Source organism: Mastomys coucha, unplaced genomic scaffold (assembly GCF_008632895.1).
Source record: "Mastomys coucha isolate ucsf_1 unplaced genomic scaffold, UCSF_Mcou_1 pScaffold17, whole genome shotgun sequence".
Taxonomy (NCBI): Eukaryota; Metazoa; Chordata; class Mammalia; order Rodentia; family Muridae; genus Mastomys; species Mastomys coucha.
The window spans coordinates 2,750,440-2,763,389 of record NW_022196899.1 but is presented as its reverse complement, the minus strand read 5'-3'; the positions used below and the strand labels follow the sequence as shown (position 1 = coordinate 2,763,389).

The 12,950-nt window shown below is 35.7% G+C and overlaps 1 long non-coding RNA gene across 2 annotated transcripts in view; it reads left to right on the top strand.

Annotated features, from left to right (window-relative positions):
- LOC116094923 overlaps positions 1–12,950 on the top strand; it is an 83,411-nt gene that overhangs the window by 25,355 nt on the left and 45,106 nt on the right. The window contains exons 5-7 of one of the 2 annotated variants that reach the window (XR_004120360.1): positions 845–979; positions 1,972–2,303; positions 8,387–8,466. This is a non-coding gene — a long non-coding RNA (uncharacterized LOC116094923). Of the gene's footprint in view, positions 1–844; positions 980–1,971; positions 2,304–8,386; positions 8,467–12,950 lie in introns of those variants that run through there. The other variant, XR_004120359.1, reaches the window with a different exon arrangement.

The window sequence follows — 12,950 nt, the reverse complement described above, 5'->3', positions numbered from 1 at the left end:
GACTGAAGGAAGGGCAAGCCAGAATAAATATAGTTATCTCCTGAGAGGTTCTGACAGTACCTGACTAATACAGATATAGAGGCTCGCAGACATCTATAGAACTGAGTACAGGGTCCCCAGTGAAGAAGTTAGAGAAAGGACCAATGGAGCGGAGGGGGTTGCAGTCCCTTAGGATGAACAACAATATGAACTAACTAGTACCCTCAGAGCTCCCAGGGTCTCAACCACCAACCAAGGACTGCACATGGAGGGGTCTGATTGTTCTGGCAGCATGTGTATAGTAGAGGATCGCAAATTTGATCATCAATGGGAGGAGAGGACCTCGGCCCTGTGGGGGTTCTGTGCCCCAGTGTAGGGGAATGCCAGGGCCAATAAGTGGGAGACGGTGGGGTGGCAGGCATGGGGAGTGGGAGGCAACAGGGGTTTGTTCTTGTTGTTTCTGTTTGTTTCTTTGTTTTTTAGAGGGGAAACTCTGAAAGGAGAAATTTACATGTAAATAAAGAAAATATCTAAAATAAAAAAATAAAATAAAATAAAAGCATATATGTTAACGTCATTGAGAAACCATCACTCTTAAAAGCTATTATCTACGAAGTTACTTTTTGTTTCTCTTTACCCTAGCCCCTGGCAACCACTAATTTGCCTTTTTTCTTTGTGTTTTTTTTTTTTAATTTTCTGGGATATAAATATAAATAACATTATAAAAATACTGTCAAAAAAAAAAAGACTTTGAATCTAAACTTACTTAATTTTCTTGCTATTCAATGTTTGGTGTTTTGGAGAAGAAATGATGTTCCAATAATTTAAATCTTGAAGATTGCACTTATTTTCTTTTTAATTTCAGAAGCTCCTTTACATCTTACTGTGATCTTCAGTGTGGATGATCTTGAAATTCAGAAGTGTCAGCCTGCAGCACGGTTTGAAAATGACTTGTCCAGTTGTGAATTTCCTGGGCCAGGAATTTGTCAACCAGACATGGGTGAGTGAGCTCATCCTCTTGGGGCTTTTCAGTGACCCATACACTCAGATCTTTCTCTTTGTTCTGACCCTATGTAAGTCACAACTGTTGTGGGGAACTCTCTCATTCTTCTCCTCATCAGACTGGACAGCAGGCTTCATAGTCCCATGCACGTCTTCCTCAGTGTTCTGCCCATAGTGGATCTTTGCTACAAGAATAGTATTGCCCTGCAAATGTTGGCTCACTTGGTTTAAGCCGAGAAGCTCCTCCCTTTTCCATAGCCATGTGATCCAACTCGGATCTCCTTGGCCTTGGGTGGTTCTTTCTTCTTCATTCTGGGAGCTATGTTCTATGACAAGAAGATGAAAATTTAGTGCACAGGAAATATGACTTAGTCTCCCTGAGGAGTTTTATCACTGCCCGTACACTGTTGTTTTTCTTCAATGATTCTAGTAGTAAGGCAACTATGAAGGATTCTGGAGTTGAAGGGCAGCAATTACTCAGTATACTTTCTTTCACTTTTTCTTTTAAAAATGCTTTACCTATCTACTATCTATCTATCTATCTATCTATCTATCTATCTATCTATCTATCTATCTATCTATACCTCCATCCATCTATCTATAATTATATTGCCTACATGTATGTGTATGTACAGAGCATATGCCTGATTCATGGACAAGTCAGAAAATGCTATCAGATCTCCTGAAACTAGAGTTGTGGATGTCTATGAGCTGCCATATTGCTTTTATAAAAAAAAATCTCATTTATTATCAAAAATAATCTGTTGCTACAAAAGAAGAAAGAATGAAACAATGAAGGAAGGAAAGAAAGAAAATGAGCAAATGCACCATGTTAGCTCTGACTTAAATAAGCCAACTGATAATCATTGGGGTACCTTTCTCTTTTTTTGAGGTGATAAGAGTCATGCAATCTTATTTCTTTCAAGCATGTAAGACTGCAGGATGTCAGAGAGGTTTCCATTGAGCTTTTTTTCTTTTGTTTTTTTTCAGAATGCCAATTTATTCATATTTACACACTAAAATAACAATACTACAATTAGTAGCGATGAGTTTTTGAAGAAAAGCTGAGATGCCATGCAATGTGGGACAGGCTGAGTCATTGCAATCAGCACTCAGGACAAATGCTGAAGTTACGTTTGAAGACAGTTACCACAGAGAACCCAGACAGAAAAAGTTAAGAAGTATATTCAATGTCCAAGAACATGATACAGCGTGCAATGCCAGCCTACAATGATGGCCACCTGTATTACAATGAGTAAAGCCATGGGGATAATGATACTCCATCTCCTGGGAGCTTAACCCAGTGTGTTTCTGATGCTAAGGTTAGACACTAGCCTTAAAGATTTATTGTTGGCCTTGCTGGGTTTTAGTCTTGATTTCCTCTTTTCTACTATCCTATTTCCTTTTAGTATGGGAACATATACTCTATGCTGGCCTCATTGTTTTCTTCTCAGAAGAGAGCAACTTTAGATTGAAGGGTTATAGACTGAAGAGTGTGTGTGTGTGTGTGTGTGTGTGTGTGTTTATTTTTTCTCTATTTTAACTGTTTTATTGGTTACTCTATTTATTTACATTTCAAATGTTATCCCCCTTTTGGGTTTCCCCTTTGCAAACCCTTTATCCCATAGCCTCCCCATATCCATGAAGATGCTCCTCACACCCATACCCACCCCCTGTCTCCCGCCTCACCACCTTAACATTCCTTTATGTTGGGGCATCAAATCTTCACAGGATCATAGGCCTTCCCTCTTACTGACATCAGATAAGGCCATCCTCTACTACATCTGCAGCTGGAGCCATGGGACTCTCCATGTGTACTCTTTCGTTAGTGGTTTAGTAGCTGGAGCTCTGGGGAGTCTGGTTGGTTGATATTGTTCTTCCTATGATGTTGCAAATCTTTTCAGATCCTTTAGTCTGATGGTTGGCTGAAAGCTTCCACATCTGTATTGGTAAGGCTCTGGCAGAGCCTCTCAGGAGACAGCTATAACAGGCTATGGTCAGCAAGCATTTCTTGGCATCAGCAATAATGACTGGGTTTGGTGGCTGAATATGGCATGAATCCCAGGTGAGGCTATCTCTAGATGGCCTTTTCTAGAGAATCCGTTCTACTCTTTGATCCTGTATTTCCTTTAGACAGGAGCAATTCTGGGTTAAAATTTTTGAGAAGGATGAGTAGCTTCATCCCTTAATCAGGGGCCATGCCTAACTTTTCCATATGGTCTCTACAGGTTCTCTCTCCACTTTGTTGAGTATTTCAGCTAATGTCATCCATGTAGAGTCCTGGGAGCCTCTTGCTTTCCAGACATCTGGGGATTTCTATTGGCTACACCCAGTTCCCATCCCCGATTGCTACATACCTCTCTTCAATTTCCTGACCCTCTGTATATCATCTCCGTCCCCTCCCACACCTGATCCTGCTCCTCCTTTTTCCCTCCCAAGTCCTTTCCACCCTCTACCTCCTTTCATTATTTTGTTACTCCTTCTAAGTAGGGCTGAAGCATCCATACTTTGGTCTTCCTTTTTCTTCACCTTCATATGGTCTGTAAGTTGTGAATATTCCAAGCTTTTTTCCTACTACCCACTTATTAGTGAATATATACCATGTGTGTTGTTTTGTGACTGGGTTACCTCACTCAGGATGGTATTTTCTAGTGCCATCCATTTGCCTAAGAATTTCATAGAGTCATTGCTTTTAAAAGTTAAGTAGTACTTCACTGTGGAAATGTACCACATTTTCTGTATTGATTCCTCTGTTGAGGAACATCTGGGTTGTTTCCAGCTTCTGACTATTATAAATAAGGCTGCTATGAATATAGTTAAGCATGTATCCTTGTTATATGTTGGAGAATCTTTTGGGTATACGCCCAGGAGTGGTATAGCTGGGTCCTCTGGTAGTAATATGTCCAATTTTCTAAGGAACTGCCAGACTTATTTCCAGAGTGGTTGTACCAGCTTGCAATCTCACCAACAATTGACAAGTGCTTCTCTTTCTCCTCATCCTCGCCAGCATTTGCTGTCACCTGAGTTTTTGATCTTAGCCATTCTGACTGGTGTGAGGTGGAATCTCAGGGTCATTTTGATTTACATTACCCTGATGACTAAGGATGTTGAACATTTATTTAGGTGCTTCTCAGCCATTTGGTATTCCTCAATTGAGAATTCTTTGTTTAGCTATGTACCTCATTTTTAAATAGCATTATTTTGTTCTGTGGAGTCTAACTTCTTGAAATCTTTTTATATATTAGACATTATCCTTCTATCAGACTAGGATTGGGAAAGATCTTTTCCTAATCTGTAGGTGGCCATTTTGTCCTGATGAAAGTGCCCTTTGCCTTACAAAAGCTTTTCTATTCTATGAGATCCCATTTGTCTATAGTGTATGTTTTAGAGCCTTTGCCATTGGTGTTCTGTTCAGGAAATTGTCCCCTGTGCTGATGTGTTTGAAGCTCTTTCCTAATTTCTCTTTTAATAGATTCAGTGTATCTGGTTTTATGTGGAGGTCTTTGATTCACTTGGACTTGAGCTTTGTACAAGGACATAAGAATGGGTCAATTTGCATTCTTCTACACGGAGATCTCCACTTAAGCCAGCACCATTTTTTGAATATGCTACCATTTTTTACTGAATGGTTTTAGCTTTTTTTTTGTCAAAGATCAAATGACTGTGTGTGGGTTCATTTCTTGGTCTTCAAGTCTATTTCATTGAGTTACCTTTCTGTCTCTTTACCAGTAGTACCATTCAGTTGTTATCACTATTACTCTGTAGTAGAGCTTGAGGTCAGGGATGATGATTCTCCCAGAAGTTCTTTTATTGTTGAGAATAGTTTTCATTATCCTGTGTTTTTTGTTGTTCTAAGTAAATTTGAGAATTTCACTTTGTATCTCTGTGAAGAAGTGTGCTGGAATTTTGATAAAGATTGCATTGAATCTGTAGATTTCTTTTGATAAGATGGCCATTTTACTATGTTATTCCTGTTGATCCATGTGCAAGGAAGATCTTTCCATCTGCTGAAGTCTCCTTCAATTTCTTTCTACAGAGACTTGAAGTTCTTTTGTTGTGTTTGTTTGTTTGTTTATTTGTTTTTTTTTGTTTTTTTTGTTTTGTTTTGTTTTGTTTTTTTCGAGACAGGGTTTCTCTGTGTAGCTTTGGCTGTCCTGGAACTCACTCAGTAGACCAGGCTGGCCTCGAACTCAGAAATCCGCCTGCCTCTGCCTCCCAAGTGCTGGGATTAAAGGCGTGCGCCACCACCGCCCGGCTGTTTATTTGGTTTTTTAAGACATGGAGAAGACTTGGAATTTTGACCAATGCTTTAATAAGAAAAACTTCTAGACTCTCAAGGGTGCGATGACAGTCTTGTGCATTGTAAGATGGAAATGAGCCTTTGTGTGACATTGGAAAAATGCTGTAGTTTGATTTTTTTTTTATAAAGGATCCAAAAAAGGTTTTCAAAAAGCTGTGTAAGAGTAGCTTGGTCCCCAACCAGTGGTAGCATAGAAAGGTAAGACAGCTGGAGCCTAACTGGGTATCTTTAGGTAACTAGAGATGTGCCCTAATAGGATCACAGGACTCTGTTGCCCCTTCTTTCTTTCCTTTCTTGGGTCAGAAAGAAAACTGTGAGCAATTTCCTCAGCATACTCTTACTATGAGATACTGACTTTGTCTCTGCCAACAATCGTGGTTAATTGTAATACAATGAACTCTCTAAAACCATGGACAAGGATATATCAATTCTCTTGATAAGCTAATAATATCAAATAGTTTATTGTAGTGATATTAATCAGCAATGTATTGGCCAAGGACAGTGTCCATAGTCCTGTAATAACTTGACAAAATTTTATTTTGGCCCAATCTCTGACAAGCTAATTATTCTAAATAAGGTTGGGAGGTAAAGGGAAGAAGTAATGCTACCCATTCTAAGCTACTAATCCTTTAATTTAATTGTATTAACACACCCCAGGACTTAAGAGGTTTTAGAATTTACTAATCCTCATTTTTAGTACTCTTCTTTGCCCACGATAGCACTCACAGAGGCAAGCATATGTAAAGTAAGCTTTAGGTAAGGAGGTACACATTTTATATCTCAAATAAAAAATCAACTCTCAATCTCAATGCAGTTACCACTGAAAGAATTTTTGAGTAGGATGTTGTCAGTGCATCTTTTTGATAACTCTCAGCACCAGTATACCAAGTGTTAACAAATATTCCCATTTTAATTGATTGATTTATTATTTGAATTGCCATGGCTTTTTAAAATAAAGTGAAAATTCTGACTAAATTGGAAAATGCAAATGTGGTATATTTGTTTTTAATTTCAATATATTTTTTCATAAAACTGACAAAACTATTTGCACAGATTTCTTTATTTTCACAGGAATAGACACATATCATACTTTATACTAGATACTAAAACTTCCTTAAAATATTTGTACATTTTTATCAGTTTTTCTGTTTTAATGTAACATTTTATATAAATTTGTAGAAATTTTATTTTTAGAGATAGTGACTAGTGAACACTTAGAACATAAGTGTAGTGTTGAAACACATGAAGCTGTGGTTTAGAGACTTCCACATATATTTTTCATCTTTTCTTATATCTACTTTTACTCCCTACATGCAAGATCACTGTCTTTACAAAGAACTATTTAAGAGTTTCATTGAAATATATACATATATACATATATTGAATAAATGAATATGCATGTATACTTAATTAAAATATATATTATGAGATAGTTCTCATAAACAAGGTTGAGGTTGTACTGTAGACTTCTGATATATGACTGTAGTGAGTACAACTGCTTATTTTTTTGTTGATATTTATTCAACATATTCTTTTCTGAAGAGAAACTTGAGGTAGTGAGATTAAGAGAAGGATCAGGAAGACAAAAGTCTTGGATGGGCTTGGCACTTAGTCTCTGCTCCTGCTCTGACTCGTAGCTCCTTCCCTGCTGAGGCCAATAACAGCATGCACTGGTGGATCATAATGTTCTGAATACAGAAAGTAACGATTTATCTTACATATACCTTTGGAGATAACTGAAAGAAAGGAAATATTTTATTACAAAGCATAGGACTTAAAGGAAAAACAGGGGGTTCCAGTAATGGAGCTTATGCAAGTTTTGTAATTGACAAGGAAATTAAGATTGTTCTAATTGAACGATTTCATTTACAACTGTGAAAAATGACAACTCAAACAGGTGACTTGTCCAAAAATTTAAACAGAATTAATCAGGACTACAGAATTGTAGCTCTGTAAGTTCATGATATTTAGTAGAGATTTTTTTTTCTTTTATTTAATTAAGTCTAACACAGAGCCAGAACTGTTTTTTAAAAAGCTTTGTCCAATACCATCTGTGTGAAATGCAGTAATACTCTGAAGGACTTTGTAAGTCATAAGGTTTTAATAGATTTTATTCTTTCCTCATTAAAATGGAGATATGGTGATTATATAGACAAGAGAGATATTTCTTTAAAGGAAGAATATTCAGTATAAATTTTAAACATGAATTTTTTTTATTTTTTATTTTTTTTTTTAGGTCTTTCCTTATTTACATTTCAAATCTTATCCCCTTCTTGGTTTCCCCTCAGAAAACCCCCATCCCCTCCCAACTTCCCCTGCTCACCCACCCACCCACTCCTGCTTCCTGGACTTGGCATTCCCCTACACTGGGGCATAGAACCTTCACAGGACCAAGGGCCTCTCCTCCCATTGATGATAGACAAGGACATCCTCTGCTACATATGCAGCCAGAGCCATTAGTCCCACCACGTGTACACTTTGGTTGGAGGTTTAGTCCCTGGGAGCTCTAGGGGTACTAGTTAGTTCATATTGTTGTTCGTCCTATGGGGCTGCAAACCCTTCAGCTCCTTGGGTTCTTTCTCTAATTCCTCTATTGGAGACTCTGTGCTCAGTCCAATGGTTGGCTGTGAGCATCCACCTCTGTGTTTTTCAAGCACTGTTAGATTCTCTCAGGAGACAGCTATAACAGGCTTCTGTCAGCAAGCACTTGTTGACGTCTATAATAGTGTCTAATTTTAAATTAGATGTTTTGAGAGCATGTGACATCGACTTTATTTTCTTGCATTTTTTGACAAGTTGAGGAAATATAGCAAGTGAGGAAAGAGCAGGAATTTATTAAAAACTTGTCCTAAAGTTAAAATTGATATAAACACATTTGTTTTCCAAAAAATAAATTGTAGAACTCATTTTAAGTGCAGTATGCATAATTTTAGCATGAATAATCTTTACAATTATTCAAAAACTAAAAATAGTATTGATAGTACTTAATATGAACACACTCTTTGTCCTGAATTCCATATGGAAGAAATAAAATATGCAGTCGTTTTCAGGACAGTTTCATTTGCATTTCATTACACTTTTAACCCTCAATTTTTATTCTTTTAGAGGCTATTATAGGGGCCAGTAATGGTGTCTTATATATTATAAACAACACTTAGCGCATCAGGAAGATCATGATGCCCCTTCTTGTGTTGAAACATGACAAGGAGAGATTATTCAAGTTTCTTCTACTCATCTAATTTTACTGAATAAAGGTATATAGATCAACTCAATAAAAAATTCAAACAATGCTTCTTTGGAAATCTGTGTGTACATAAACATATTTTAACAAGTATATTAATTAGTCTATCAAGCATATAATAAAAAGAAAACTCAATATTTAGTACAAGACAAGATATGAAATAGGATTTTAATAACACAATCCAGAAATCATATATTCATGGAAGAATTGTTCTCAGGACATTATTTCAGCTATGATGGTCTGTTAGTGTTCAGAGAAAGGAGAAATCATTTTTTACATTCAATAAAAGTTCGCTTGTATAACTAAAGGCAATTTTATTTGGATAAGACTTGGGTGGATCTTTAGAATGGCCAGCTGCAAGTTTCTCATTTTACTTGAAAGTTCTTCAGTTAGATATTACCCATGACTTTGGAAACTTCTTTTAAAATTTACTTTAGGTTTCAGTTTACTGTTAAATAGTCCATATTTCATCATAATTACACATTAAGTTAGATTTGTGATATATAAAAATTAAAATAATCAGAAACATTTTTTTTTGCTGTGTCTAAAGTGCATTGTTAAATCCATGGTGTTTCTTCTGAAATGACTTCAAATCAATTTTAGGCTTCTTTGAATCTATGTGGCTTTTCTTATCTCAAATATGTGTGGCTCTTTCTTGATCTAATGTGATCTGGCCATGGATGTATATCTTTTCCTTTTCCTGAAAGCAATATGATTTGATTCTGCTCAGATATATTGATATTGTCATTGCAAATAACTCACTTGGCCAGGACAAAAATGTTTAGATGTCAATGTGATTAGAAAAGAGGGTGAGACACAAGAATAAGTGAAATGTGAATTTTGGAATTAATCAAGACATGAGGACTGGCAGCTCATATTTTACCCAAACAAAGAAACAGTGTGGAAGTATTATGGACTTCTCATTGGCCTTATTCCTCCTCCATGGTACCTCATAACTAGTAAATCATTTATTTAACTAATAAATTTTACTTCAAGCTAAAATGGTAGACTGCTGCTTTTTATCTGTTCTCTCTCTCTAACCATGAATTTTTTAATTTGTCTATTTATGAAGCCAGTATAGGCACACATCAATTAAATATTGGCAGGAGACCAGTTTTAAAAAACACGTATAAGAAGACTACCTTGCTAATAAACATTCCTAATTCACATATTCTTGAGATAAGAACCATTGAAGTGATTTGAGAAGCTTCTCTCTTACAGTTATGTTTATATAATTGTATAAAAAACTGTTCCTCTTTGGCTCCTCCATGTCAATGCTGTGATGTGAAATGAACTTTCGACAGTAATGTAACTAACTGTCCATCTGTCTTTCAGAGCTAAATGTAATGTTGGTATTTTCCTGTCAGGATATGATGGGGAAAAGGTTTGAGTCATGTTCATCTATGCAAACTTAACTTCCTGTTCATTACCTTCTACCTACCCTATCTCTATTGATATTTAGCTATACTCACATTATCAGTGAATCTATAACATATTGCAGAACTACTTAAAATAACCACTTTGCCAAATAGTAAGCTTTCATATTATATTTCAAAGGTGAAATAGGTTCGGTGTGCAATAGCAGACAAGTGAAATTACTCCATGTAACTATGAATTTTCCATGCTTCATATTTTCAGCCTTTGTCACCTGTTCTCTGCAAAATGCAGTATCTCTTTTGTGGATTTTTTACATTTACAGGACAAAGTGAAATAAAGAAAATGCAAGATTTTATTTCAACCAGGCTATCCAGATTACTTTAATGACATTCAAAATGGTCAAATAAAAGAATAATTCACAGAAATTTCAAGGTAGACTGCAAAGAGTATTTAATATTTAACATTTTTTTCAAAAGAATGCAATCAAAAATCAAAAGAATACAGAGAATCATCCTGCCTTTTGCGCTTACATTTTAGATCATTTGATTTTTTTTCAAAATTAATCCGAATTAAAACCCATTCTCTTCCAACTAATTACTGAATGTTGCTACATACTACAAAATATAACAAAACAAAAGAAAAACAAACATTGATATATCCCCAAATATATTAATATTTAGCTATAGACATATTTTCTCTGAATCTATAACAACAGGTTGTCTATTTAGCGAATAATAAAATAACATTTTTTTTTTCAAATGGCAACCACTTCACTTTGCCAAATAGTGAGCTTTCAAACTACACTCCAATGAACTGGGAATGCCAAATCTTTTCTTCATATTTTCATTAAAAGCCCATCCTTTGATTCATTAGATTTCTGTTTGTGTCATAGCAATATGACTGGTATGTACAGAAATCATAGTGAAGTACAGAATACATTCTGTATTTGTCACAAAAGGATATAATAGTTTTGATAAATGTTTCCTTCAACATGGAAAACTAGTGCTATATATTAGGATTCAATATCCTTGAAGATTTGATGGACTCAGAAACCTACTTGGAAAACCTATAATTTCACAGAACTTTACAATTAGTAATAATTGGGCAAAATATTTTGATATTTTTCTGAATTTATCATAAATCTTATCACACTCACATGGCAACATACTTAAGCATTGCATATCCTATAGGTGCACTTGTCATGCATACATATTATATAGGTTTATAAATGTATTTATATGAATAAGTGGGTATAACATTTTTAGAGTTTTATTAGCATATGTAGTAACAGGAGATTGGAATATGTGAACAAAAATCTGCTTTCAAAAATGATTTTTATAATAAACTTACATATCACAAAGCTCCACACAGAAGAGATTTATTACACTCCTCACAACAACAAGCGTCCCCATGTTTCATTTTCAGAACATTTCAATTCTTATGCAGGATACATGCCATTTAAGATGTGACATTTCTTTTCCTTTTGTTACCAGGGATACATCCTTATGTGAGCCCAGGAAACATGAGCAAATATTCTTATTGTCTAGAAGCAAACCCCACTGTATGCTATATTCATGGAAAATCATTCTTATTTATCCAAAAGACATTTAGTGATTTAAACAATACAAATAACACGGGTAAATTATGAACCAAATTTGCTAATTATATTGTTTTATATTATTCATTTCTCTGGCTATTTTATTTTCTTCCTTCAAAAATAACTTCATTTTAGTAAATGATATGGTTTAACACATATACAATTAACCATACTTCTAATCACATTTTCTTGAAAGGTAACGTTTGAATTGGAGATTAGAGGCCGGCTTAAGAATCCTTATGATGAGTGTGCTCTCACACCCATGCACACTTACTAACCTACTTTTCCATATGCCTCTTTGAGCGATTGTCTCTGACCACAAGCACTGAGTGGCTGCGCTGATTAAATTCTGTGATCTTCTCTCTGCATCTATAATTCATCTTGTCAGGTATGGAAGACCAATGGCTTCATTTGAAAGAGAAAAACCCACAGACCCAAACAAAAATTAAAAAAAAAAAAAGAAAATGAAGCTTTGTTTCTTGACCTTTAATTCTAAGAAAAATACATACACACCTAGGCACACCAGTGCCAAATACTAATCGTTAATTTCTGTTAGAATGAGACAAGGGTTTTAAAGCATGAAAATGAGGCTACACCTCAGAGTGATGGCCATTTCTCCTCTGCTGGAGAAAGGCCTTCGAGGTCTCTGTCAGATTTGCACACACAGCTGTGAAGATTCTCCAAAACGAGGCCGTTTCTCTCACAAATCTGTGCAAAGCTCCAGTAAATAATTTATAGCAGGAATGAAGTGACAAGTTAAACAAGCCCATTTTGTCTAAAATGCTATGAAGGCACCACACTGCAGGGTGAGGGGAGCCAGTTGATGGGAGCCAGAGTCTGTCTAGAAGAGACCATGCTGCTGTAAAGAAAATGAAATGTAATGAGATCCCCTTTCATGCATAATTTATAGGTGGAAACATGACTGCATAAAAAGCCATGGATTTTAACAAGGCCAGTCTGCAATCATGCACATTATCTTCCCAGAGGAACTTTATAAAATACTGGTCAAAAAGAAGAGAAGTCTGAGTGCTAGTACAAAATAAAGCTGACAGGTTTTCAAATGTAGCAGAATCTACTTTAGGATACAATGCCAGTAAAAGGGACAATTTCTATTTACCCCTGAAAATACGGTTTAGCTAAGAATTTACTTTAAAACATTTGCTATCTTCACGTCAAGTTGGAGGTGAAAAAGAATAGAAGATTCCTATCAATTGAAGTGCTCAAGGAATATTGACTGACTATTGTGGGGTTAGGTTAAACTGGACTTGGCAGTAATTTTCACTATTCTGGTAACAAAAGTTAGAAATGTGGGCAGTAAATAGGCTTCAAAATGATAAAATTTTGGTAATTATAAACACAAATTTTAATTCAATTGTATTATAACGAAAAATATTGTTATTCAGCTTTCAAGACACCATTCAGGACTAACATAAGCCTAATTTAGTGCACAGTGG